General features: G+C 42.4%; 1 long non-coding RNA gene across 1 annotated transcript in view; it reads right to left on the bottom strand.

The window, feature by feature from the left end:
- The window catches only part of LOC123517018, a 16,565-nt gene extending 8,030 nt beyond the window's left edge, over positions 1-8,535 (bottom strand). Inside the window, exon 1 of the long non-coding RNA XR_006678364.1 lies at positions 8,426-8,535. This is a non-coding gene — a long non-coding RNA (uncharacterized LOC123517018). The remainder of the gene's footprint in view (positions 1-8,425) is intronic.
- Positions 8,536-10,852: the final 2,317 nt, after the last annotated feature.

The following is a 10,852-nucleotide window of genomic DNA, read 5'->3' as shown; positions in this document are numbered from 1 at the left end:
TGATAGTAATAATATTGATTATTATTAGAAGTAATAGTAGTAGTAGTAGTAGTAGTAGTAGTAGTAGTAGTAGTAGTAGTAGTAGTAGTAATAGTAGTAGTAGTAGTAGTAGTAACAGTACTAGTAGTAGCAGCAATAACAATATTATAAGCAGTAGTAGTAATAGTAGAAGTAGTAGTAGTAGTAGTAGTAGTAGTAGTAGTGGCGGGATGGGCTCCAAGGCTCAGTGCTTCTACTCAAGACTAGCCGACCTAATGGCAGAAAAGAAGCACCAGCCAAGGAGCCATGTCGTCGCATGGATGAGGTGCCGTCTTTCATTCTCCCTCCTCAGATCAGCCCTCCTGTGTCTCAGGGGGACAAGGCATTCCACTCCCATACCTGCAGATTTAAGTGGCCTTGACTGCGAGGCTACAGTGGTGGAGAGTGGCATAAGAGTAGATAGAGTAGAGGTAGAGTGAATTTATAGCTAACAACTAATGTTTATATTATAGAGTATTAGATATGGTTGGATGCCACAGTCATTAGCGAGAGTTGGGGCTAATGACCTCCAAGTAGTGGAGCCCTCAATTGACGCATCAATAAACATGGGGTGGAGGTATTTTTTAAGGTAGTAGTAGTAGTAGTAGTAGTAGTAGTAGTAGTAGTAGTAGTAGTAGTAGTAGTAGTAGTAGTAGTAGTAGTAGTAGTAGTAGTAGTAGTAGTAGTAGTAGCAGCAGTAGTAGTAGTAGTAGTAGTAGTAGTAGTAGTAGTAGTAGTAGTAGTAGTAGTAGTAGCAGCAGTAGTAGTGTAGTAGTCGCAGCAGCAGTAGCAGTAGCAGTAGTAGTAGCAGTAGCAGTAGCAGTGGTGGTAGCAGTAGCAGTAGTAGCAGCAGCAGTAGTAGTAGCAGCAGTAGCAGTAGCAGCAGCAGGTGCAGCAGTGCAGTAGTGCAGCAGCAGTAGTAGTGAGCAGCAGCAGCAGCAGCAGTGGTGCAGTAGCAGCAGCAGCAGTAGTGGTGCAGCAGCAGTGCAGCAGCAGCAGCAGCAGCAGCAGCAGCAGCAGTGGTGCAGCAGCAGCAGCAGCAGCAGCAGCAGCAGCAGCAGTGGTGCAGCAGCAGCAGCAGTGGTGGTGGCAGCAGTGGCAGCAGGTAGCAGCAGCAGTAGCAGTGCAGCAGTGCAGTGCAGCAGCAGCAGTGGCAGTGGTGCAGTGGCAGCAGGTGCAGCAGCAGCAGCAGGTGGTGCAGCAGTAGTGGTGGTGGCAGCAGCAGCAGCAGCAGCAGTGGTGGTGGTGGTGGTGCAGTGCAGCAGTGGTGGTAGCAGCAGCAGGTGGTGGTGGTGTGGCAGCAGTGGTGCAGTGGTGGCAGTGGTGGTGGCAGGTGGTGGTGGTGGTGGTGCAGTGGTGCAGTGGCAGTGGTAACAGCAGCAGCAGTGCAGTGGTGGTGTGGTGGCAGCAGCTGGTGGTGGTGGTGGTGGTGGTGGTGGTGGTTGGTGGTGGTGGTGGTGGTGGCAGTGGTGGTAGCAGCAGCAGTAGCAGCAGCAGTGGCAGTGGTGCAGTGCAGCAGGTGCAGCAGCAGTGGTGGTGGTGGTGCAGTGGTGGTGGTGGTGGTGGTGGTGGCAGCAGTGCAGCAGTGCAGCAGTAGCAGTGCAGTGGTGTGCAGGTGGCAGTGGTGGTGCAGTGGTGGTAGTGGTAGTAGCAGTGGTGGTGGTAGCAGTAGCAGTTGTGTAGTGCAGTGGTGGTAGCAGCAGCAGTAGTAGTAGTAGTAGTAGTAGTAGCAGTAGTAGTAATAGTAGTAATATTCGTAGTAGTGTCAGTGATAGTAGTAGTAGTAGTAGTAGTAGTAGTAGTAGTAGTAGTAGTAGTAGTAGTAGTAGTAGCAGTAGTAGTAACAGTAGTAGCAGTAGTAGTAATATTAGCAGTAGCAGCATGAGTAATTGTTGTGGTAAATTGTAGTAATAGTAGTAGTAGTAGTAGTAGTTGTTGTCGTAGAACTAGCAGTAGCAGCATCTCTCTCTCTCTCTCTCTCTCTCTCTCTCTCTCTGTTCGCTACACAACACACACACACACACACACACACACACACACACACACACACACGGCCCGGTGGCTCAGTGGTTAGAGAGCTGGCTTCACAAGCCAGATGACCGGGGTTCGATTCCCCGGCCGGGTGGAGATATTTGGGTGTGTCTCCTTTCACGTGTAGCCCCTGTTCACCTAGCAGCAGTGAGTAGGTACGGGATGCAAATCGAGGAGTTGTGACCTTGTTGTACCGGTGTGTGGTGTATGCCTGGTCTCAGGCCTATCCGAAGATCGGAAACAATGAGCTCTGAGCTCGTTCCGTAGGGTAACGTCTGGCTGTCTCGTCAGAGGCTGCAGCAGATCACACAGTGAATCACACACACACACACACACACACACACACACACACACACATGGAGAGAGAGAGAGAGAGAGAGAGAGAGAGATTTGATTTAGTTTTTCCCTAACTTGAACTTTTATAAAGCAGGTTAGTAGATCAATACACAGGAAGTTAATTCTCCCCCTTCTACTCCTCCTCCTTCTTCTTCTCCTCTTAGCTATCATGACCTAACACTTGCGAGCGGAGAGCGGAGAGCGGAAAGCGGGAACGGAGAGTGCAGAAGGGAGAGCGGAGAACGGAGAACATGAGTGGAAAAGCGGAGAGCAGAGAGCGGAGAGAGGAGAGAGGAGAGCGGAGAGCACAAGTGGAAAGCGGAGAGCAGAGAGCGGAGAGCGGAGAGCAGAGAGTGCTAGTGGACAGAGGGAGTGCGAGTGGAGGTGTGAGTGGGGAATGAAAACAAATAGCGCAAGTGGAAGAGCGGACTGAGCGAGCGGACTATGAGAAAAAAAAAGACCACGAGCGGAAAAGCGGACTCTGATTTTTAACCGTCTGCTCCCTGCTGCTCCATTCTGATTTTAAATTTTTGGCTCTCGCACTCCTCCGCTCGTGATTTGGAAGCGGAGCGGAGGAGCGGAAGAGTGCTCTTGCCCACCTCTGGCAATTTCCCATTGTTTTGGGATCATAAGTTGCGTCCACCGCTTCATAAGCTCCGCCCACTGGTTTCACTTTTTTAGTACAGCGGGATTGGCTCCTTCAATCTTACCTCCTTGCTCTCCAAGGAGGTTAGATTGAAGAAGACGGTGTAGCGTATAGAAATGAGCCATCAGGTGCAAATGAGCCCTGTGAGTGTACATCTGCAGATGAGAAATCCCTGCCAGACGCACGACTTGTTCATACCAACTCGCAGCTTTCCTCAGGGCCAGGTGAGCAGACCTAGGGATTTTTCCCAAGATATAGGAATTTCACACTTGACCTTGGAATCTTGGGAATTTTCTGCAGAAATGCCTCAAGTCATGGGATATTTTGTCTAACTTTATTTTGAATATCTGTATATGGTATGCTCTTTTAAGTTAAGAAACACAGACACACTCAATGAAACTCTATTTATAATCAATTTTACGTGTACAGGACACACTCAGAGTCAGACCCAAACGGGGCAGCGAAATAACTTACAGTCAGACAAACAGATACGTACGGCGGCCGTGTACAGGACACGTTCAGAAAGCGGTGGCCGGCTGCCGGCCACGGTGGCATCAGCCACCCTTACACAATCACAGTATATCAGTTCTCAAGTGGTTCACGACTGGACTCGTATCTTACTTTGCATAACTCTGTGTGGAACTTTGTTAGCACTCCATTTTCCAAGACTTGTGAACGAGGAAGAATTGGACGTCCTGCAAGACCAATGCCGAATGCAAAAGCACTGAGAAATCTTGACGAGAGTACATCTCCTTTTTGGAGTGAATTAAAATCAGTGATGGATGGAAGCAATGAGCTGAAATTTGACTGTTTGTCAAAATTCAAGTACGACATGCTAGCTCTTCCACATTCTTTTGCATGTGTGGCACGGGTATTTTCGTAACAGAAGATAATAAAACTAAACAGACAAACAGGCTTCTTGCTAAGCAAGCAATCAGCCGTCAAGAGGTACAGTACCATGCTATCAATGGTAACCATCAACATCCCTCATCAGCAACGTAAAAAGTGGGCAGTGCTACCGGTGTGCTGAGAGAGAGAGAGCAAAAGGCAAAGAGGAGAGGATGGCAGGCAACACTGCATCCAGCTGTGGAGGATGCCATTGAGAGCGAAACAGATGAACCCCCAACTGGTAATTCGTGCATACCTGCAGTAATACTGAAAAGTAAGATTTCATCTTATTTCAAACTAATATTCATTAATGATTTATTATCATTTTTTTAATCTTGGGACTTTCTGGTAGATCTTGGATTTTTTCGAAGTCCATCTTGAAATATTCGAAATTTGTCTGGTCACCCTGCTCAAGGCTCAGTTGCTCTCTTGAGTGCAAGGAGTGTTATTATGCTTATAAGAGCTCCTTATTCAAACAAAATATTACAGTGTACTGCAGTTTATCTTCTCCCAAAAGAGAGGGAGAGAATAAGAGGGATAAAAAGCAGAAAAAAGAGAATAAGAGAGAGAAATATCAATAAAAGACAATAAGAGAGAGAGTAGGAAGAGGAGCGAAAGATGCGGTTTTTTTTTTTTTTTTTAGTTTCCGTTTCTATTATCGACTCGAGAGAACAGGTATCACCAGAGAAATCGAATGTAAACAGAGAGAGAGAGAGAGAGAGAGAGAAAAAAAAAAGTTTTTCTCTCTCTCTCTCTCTCTCTCTCTCTCTCTCTCTCTCTCTCTTGGGAGAAGCCTATAATTTATTAAGATGTTTAACACGAAGCATAAGGCAAGTTTATTTGCCTATTTGTGGAATGGATGTAGTAGAGCAGGTTTTTTACATTATGTCACCCTCATTCCTCTTTGCCTCTCGGAGGCAGTATGAGGCACACTGAGGAACGCGAGGCTCATTTAGACTTAACAAGCATCACCCTTCTTTGCCTCTTAAGGCCTTTCTACACTCAGACTTGTATTCCGGGGAATAACCCGACTACTTTACCAGGACTTCCATATATGGTAAAAGTGGGCAGGGCTATGAAGCGCGCGGGATCCCATCAACCAAAGGCATTTTGGCGATGAAATCCTAATTACCCTGCTCTCACCCGATCACATTTCAACAGTGGAGGAAGGTGTACGTGATGCAGTGTATCCCTTACAAAGATATAAGGCAGAGAAACAGGAAGCCATTATGGTGGACTCATGAGATAGGTAGCCAGATCAGAGAGAAGAAGAGGGCATACAGAGAGTTGCAGAAAAGTGGGGAAGATGTAGATTTGATTAGGTACAGACAGGTCAGAGATGATTTGAGTAAGGTTATAAAAAAAAGTAAAAGGCAGGCAGAGATAAAACTAGCTAGAGCTGGGAGTAAAGATCCCAAAAAATTATATAGTTATTACAAGGTCAGTGATAAAAGAAATAAGGATAGGATTGGACCACTCAGAAAAGATGGTGTAGTAGTGGATCAAAATGAAGACATAGTAGAATTATTGAATGAACAATTTTCTTCAGTATTTACTAGGAAAGAATAGGAAATCCTGTTACAAACAGTGCGACGAGTAGTTTAAGAGCTTTAGAAAATATTGATATAAAACCGGGAATTATTAGGAAATTTATTCTTGAACTAGACGATAGGAAAGCTAGTGGTCCTGATGAGCTACATGCCAGAGTACTTAGGGAGGGTGTAGACAGTATTTCTGAAGCACTTAAGTTAATCTTTGAAAGATCACTTAGGTTTGCTGAGATACCTCAGGACTGGAAGTTAGCTAATGTTACTCCAATATTTAAAAAGGTAGGAAGGATGATGCGAATAATTATAGACCGATCAGTTTAACTAGTATAGTATGTAAGATACTAGAGAAAATCATTAAGGGTAGTATTTGGGAGCATTTAAATGAGAATAGATTAATTAGAGATACCCAACATGGCTTTAGATCAGGGAGGTCCTGTCTTACAAATTTGCTCGATATCTTAGAATATATTACCAAGGAGTTAGATGATGGAAATAGCATAGATGTTATATATCTAGATTTTAGCAAGGCGTTTGATAAGGTACCGCATAGGAGGCTAGTGTACAAATTGAGACTACATGGGATAGGGGTAGGTTAGTTGATTGGATTAGTGAATGGCTTTCTGATAGGAAACAGAGAGTAGTATTAAATGGGGCAATGTCTGAGTGGAAGGAAGTGGTTAGTGGGTACCCCAAGGATCAGTGCTAGGACCTCTTCTTTTCTTGGTGTACATTAACGATTTAGATATAGGAATTAGTAGCAAAGTATCAAAGTTTGCAGATGATACTAAGATAGCATGTGCAGTACAGGGTGAAAAGGACAATTACAGAATACAACGAGACCTGGACAGGCTGATAGCATGGGCAGACAGGTGGCAGATGGAGTTTAATTCTAAAAGTGTCAGGTTATGCATTTAGGTAAAGACAACACAAACTTTAACTATGAGATGGAGGGATGTTGGCTAGAGGCAGTAGAGGAAGGAAAGGATTTAGGAGTAGTGATAGACAGGACTATGAAATTTTCAAAGCAATGTTTAGAAGCAAGAAATAGGGCAAATAGGATCCTGGGTTTTATAAATAGAAATGTTAGTTATAAAAGTAAGGAAGTGGTGCGTAGCTTATATAATTCCTATGTTAGGCCCCATTTAGAGTATTGCATACAGGCCTGGTCACCCCACTATAGGCAGGATATCAACATGTTAGAAGCAGTTCAGAGAAGAGCAACTAGGATGATACCAGCATTAAAGCGCCTGGAGTATAGAGATAGATTAAAGGAATTAAACATGTTTTCATTTGAGAGGAGATGTATAAGAGGGATATGATAGAGTTATTTAAAATGTTCTCAGATACAAACTACATAGATGTGAGATCTTTCTTTACCTTAGAGGAGGAAATAGGACTAGAAATCATGGCAGGAAGATTAGAAAGCAAGGCTGCAGGTTAGATATAAGGAAATATTTCTTTAGTCATAGGGTGGTAGACTTCTGGAATGCATTGCCAGAGACGGTTGTAAATAGCACTAGTTTGACAATGTTTAAAAACAGATTAGATAAGCACTTAAATTTATTAGATTTATAATTATGTATAGCACTGCATGATAGTTTTTATAAGAAATTTACTATAGTTAAATAAGACGATCCCCATGTATGGGGACCACAAATTGTAGAGGATTTCGCTGCAGGACTTAGCCCTGTTAATGGGCCAAATATTTAGAATTAGTATATAATGTATTGTGTACTTGTAAGTGTATCTTTAAGTATTGATGACGAGGTCGCTGTGCGACTGATACAGGATAACTTAGATGGGCCCTGGTGGCCCTTTGTTATCCTATTATTTATGTTATGTTATATGTTATGTTACGTCAGCAGCGTTACATCCTCTTTCACTCTGCCTGCAGAGGCATTCCTTGCACCAATGACCCCTCTTTTTCTTCTTTTCCTCAATTTTGTGCCGCAGTGGGTCCATAAGGGACCTCTTGAACTATATTGACAGTGTGGGGGGGGAGGCATCCATAAATACAGCATACATCCCCTGTGGCTGCTCACAGGTGACTGATAACGATAAGCTCGAGGGAATCTCCTGCCTGCACGCCGAGTTTGGAAGCTAACCACTTATTTCCGACGCAGCTCTCCGGTTATTCACCGGCGTAAAAGTTTGAGGGTAGAAGAGCCTTTAGAGGCACTCTGAAGATCCCGGGGCTCATTTGGACGCTCATTTCTACCCACTGCACTGTGACTGACTGACTGCAGCGGCAAGCGCCTATCCCGCTGCAGTGCTGCCAGATGCAGTGGCTCAAATTTACCCAAATCTGAGTGCCAAAATTCCCCATTTTGGACAAAATTTTCCCATTTCAAAAAGTTTTCCTTGCATTGATTTTTTATTCGAGTTATAGCTAAAAAATAGACTTATCTTTTAACTTGTAGTATGGACAATAGGATACTGGCATAGGTAACTGAAAGATCCAATTATATTCACGCTGGACACACTTAATCTGAAAGCTTATAGAACAATAATGAAAACAAAAAATAGTACACTTTTCCAAACTGATCATAACTTTAAACTAAAATGGTGCATTGGTTTGTTAAACTTAGCCTGTATTATCTGTCTGAATCACTCTGAATCATACATATCAGAGGTCATACGTTGAAGGGCGTTACTTACAGGGAAACTAAAACAAAAATCCTCTTTCAGGTATCGACATGATACTAAGTAACTAAGCACATATTGATAGCCAACCATTTTTACATATATATATATATATATATATATATATATATATATATATATATATATATATATATATATATATATATATATATATATATATATTCCTGTCAAATAAGTGAAATAACACCGAATCACGACACATATCATTAGTACTCTTTCTTCCAATCCATAGGTCAACATTATATCCTAACTCTTTCGCAAATATCAGACAATTAAAAACTAATAAACATACCACTGTAAGGTGTTGAAAGTAATCTGTACAATTCCACCGTGACCCCATCTCAGTGACACGGACAGTGACTGTGTGACAGTCATGTGGCCCGTGGTGTGGGTGTCAGTGTCACTAACTTACTGACTTGGGTCTCGTGACTCTCGTGACTCGTACAGGACGAGGACGCGTCCACTCCCTCATCGCTCGTCCGTTTCCTACTAGTGGATAGCTCTTCATCTTGAAATTATTATATTTCCATAGATAAATCCGTTAAAGTTATTATGTATCACATTAATTAGTTTGATGTGTTGAAGAATTACCAAATTCAGAGAAAATGCTGCTCCACAATGAAAAATCCCAAATTTTCTAGTAAATTCGAAGTCGCATATGAAAATTCCCCTAAAATGGACCTGAATTCCTCATTTCCCGATCATCATAATTTCCCCAAAACTAGGAAAATTTCAATCTGGCAGCACTGTCCAGCTGTACTAAAAAAAAAAAGTGAAGCCAGTGGGCGGAGCTTATGAGGCGGTAGGCGGAGCTTACGATCGCAACTAACACCCAAAACATTGCCCTCTCCCATGTTAAGCAATGGGAAATTGCCATTTTCTTTTTCATTACTAGAGGAAAACTAAGAAAACTGATGGTTTAACTTATGTAAACCACATTGTAGTTTACTAAATATGTCATGTAGTCCTATTACTAACGGTGTTAATACGAAATAGATACAATACTGAAAGCAGGACGTTTCCGGGAAAAATTATGGCAATTTTTTTTTTTTTCTCGTTTATTGAATGACAAGGAACAAACAGTGAAGGGGTGTGAGATGGAGCCAAAGAAACGGGACAGTTCCTGAAGTTTATTGAGGAGCGAGGAGGTTTAAGTCAGTCTCTCATGCGAGCCGAGCTCCAACTGAGTATATACTGATTCCGTCCCATGGCGCCTGTATACATATAGCCGAACATACCGTACGGAAGTACAAACCCCTACAGTGCATGACCTGGTCCAGTCATACGTCTGCCTCAAAGACAGCTATACCACTTCTCACCCAAGTCCGCCAAAGCTGGAAAGCACTGTATTATCTAATTTTTATGTATAATTTACCGTCTAAATCTTTGTGCCACGGTATGCCACAACTGTTACGAGTCTTTTAAGGTTACATATATGGTAGGTAGCCTCGAAACATGGACATAAGACAGAAAACAAGAAGCGTAAGTCGGGCGTTCCCATGTATTTTCAATGGGTGGTCGGCAATGTTTTGAGTGCACAGGGGAGTATAATGGCAGCAGCGAAACAATAACGCGCTGGCTTCGCTTTTATAACGTCATGGCGCGTTCTTTTATTCAACTTCCTTGTTCCTCTCCTCTCATCTTTACTCCAAAAGATATGTTAGATGCTTAAGTTTGATAAAAAAAAAAATCACGGGAAAGTCAAAATAATCGGTAGTTCATAAATGGTACTAAAAATTACCTTAAAAACTTGTCTGAAAGAATGGCATCATTTTTCTTGTCAAACAGAATACATCACTGATAACACTAACCATGGTCCTATAATTCAATATTCACCAGAGCCTTGTGTTTAAATACAAGGGTTTGCTGCCGTCTACTAAAGATACTGGAGCTATCTGTTGAGGAACCATGTATAATTTGTTGGTTTCTTTCTTTCTTTTTCTTCTTTCGACAAGGTTTGCATTATCGTTACAACATATTGCCTCTTCTTCATATACATTATGGATCTAAGCGATCCGCCGGGCTTAGCCCTGAGGGTGCAGACGCTGAGAGTTTTCTTTTTTTTTTTTTTTCTTTTCTTTTTTTGCTGCCATGTACACAGAAAATATCTTTTTTTTTTTTTTTTACTTTAACTTACCACCAATTCAAAGCGGACAAAAGTCACGGAAAAGACTTCAGAATTCGGATCCTTTAATGATGCAAATGTCTTGCCATTGAAGTCACTGTCTTATGTCATGAATATAAATAAGCCTCACGTCCACTGAAAGAAAAAACTATAAAACAAAGAAGGTACTCAGACTGATTATAAACTAAAGATGTGAAACAAGAACAATAAAATGCTTCTAATTTCCTTAAGGAAGGTTCACACGTGCTAATTTGCGACTCAAATTTTACGTAGGTATAGTTTCCGACTCATCTCTTCTAGTCGGAAAGTGTCACACATAGCGACTGTAAAAGCATCGACTAGTTGGCGCCTTGGCGGGAAGTGAGTGTAAACAAACAGCTACCCGCCAAGATGTCTTCCTCTAGTGACGATGCTGAAGCTGTGGTTGCTCTTCTTTTGGTGTACCGGAAGAGTCAACAGAAAAGAAAATGCCTGTGGATACGTCCCTGGCTAAGTAGAAGGAAAGAAAGGAGTGTCTATCACACTCTAAATTAGCCTTCATTTCTTATAAGAAAATTGTTAATCATAAGAAGACTATGCACAATTGTGATCAAA

This window comes from Portunus trituberculatus, chromosome 41 (genome assembly GCF_017591435.1).
Source record: "Portunus trituberculatus isolate SZX2019 chromosome 41, ASM1759143v1, whole genome shotgun sequence".
In the NCBI taxonomy this organism is placed as follows: domain Eukaryota; kingdom Metazoa; phylum Arthropoda; class Malacostraca; order Decapoda; family Portunidae; genus Portunus; species Portunus trituberculatus.
Note: the sequence above shows the minus strand (reverse complement) of the source record. Positions and strands in the feature narration are given on the sequence as shown.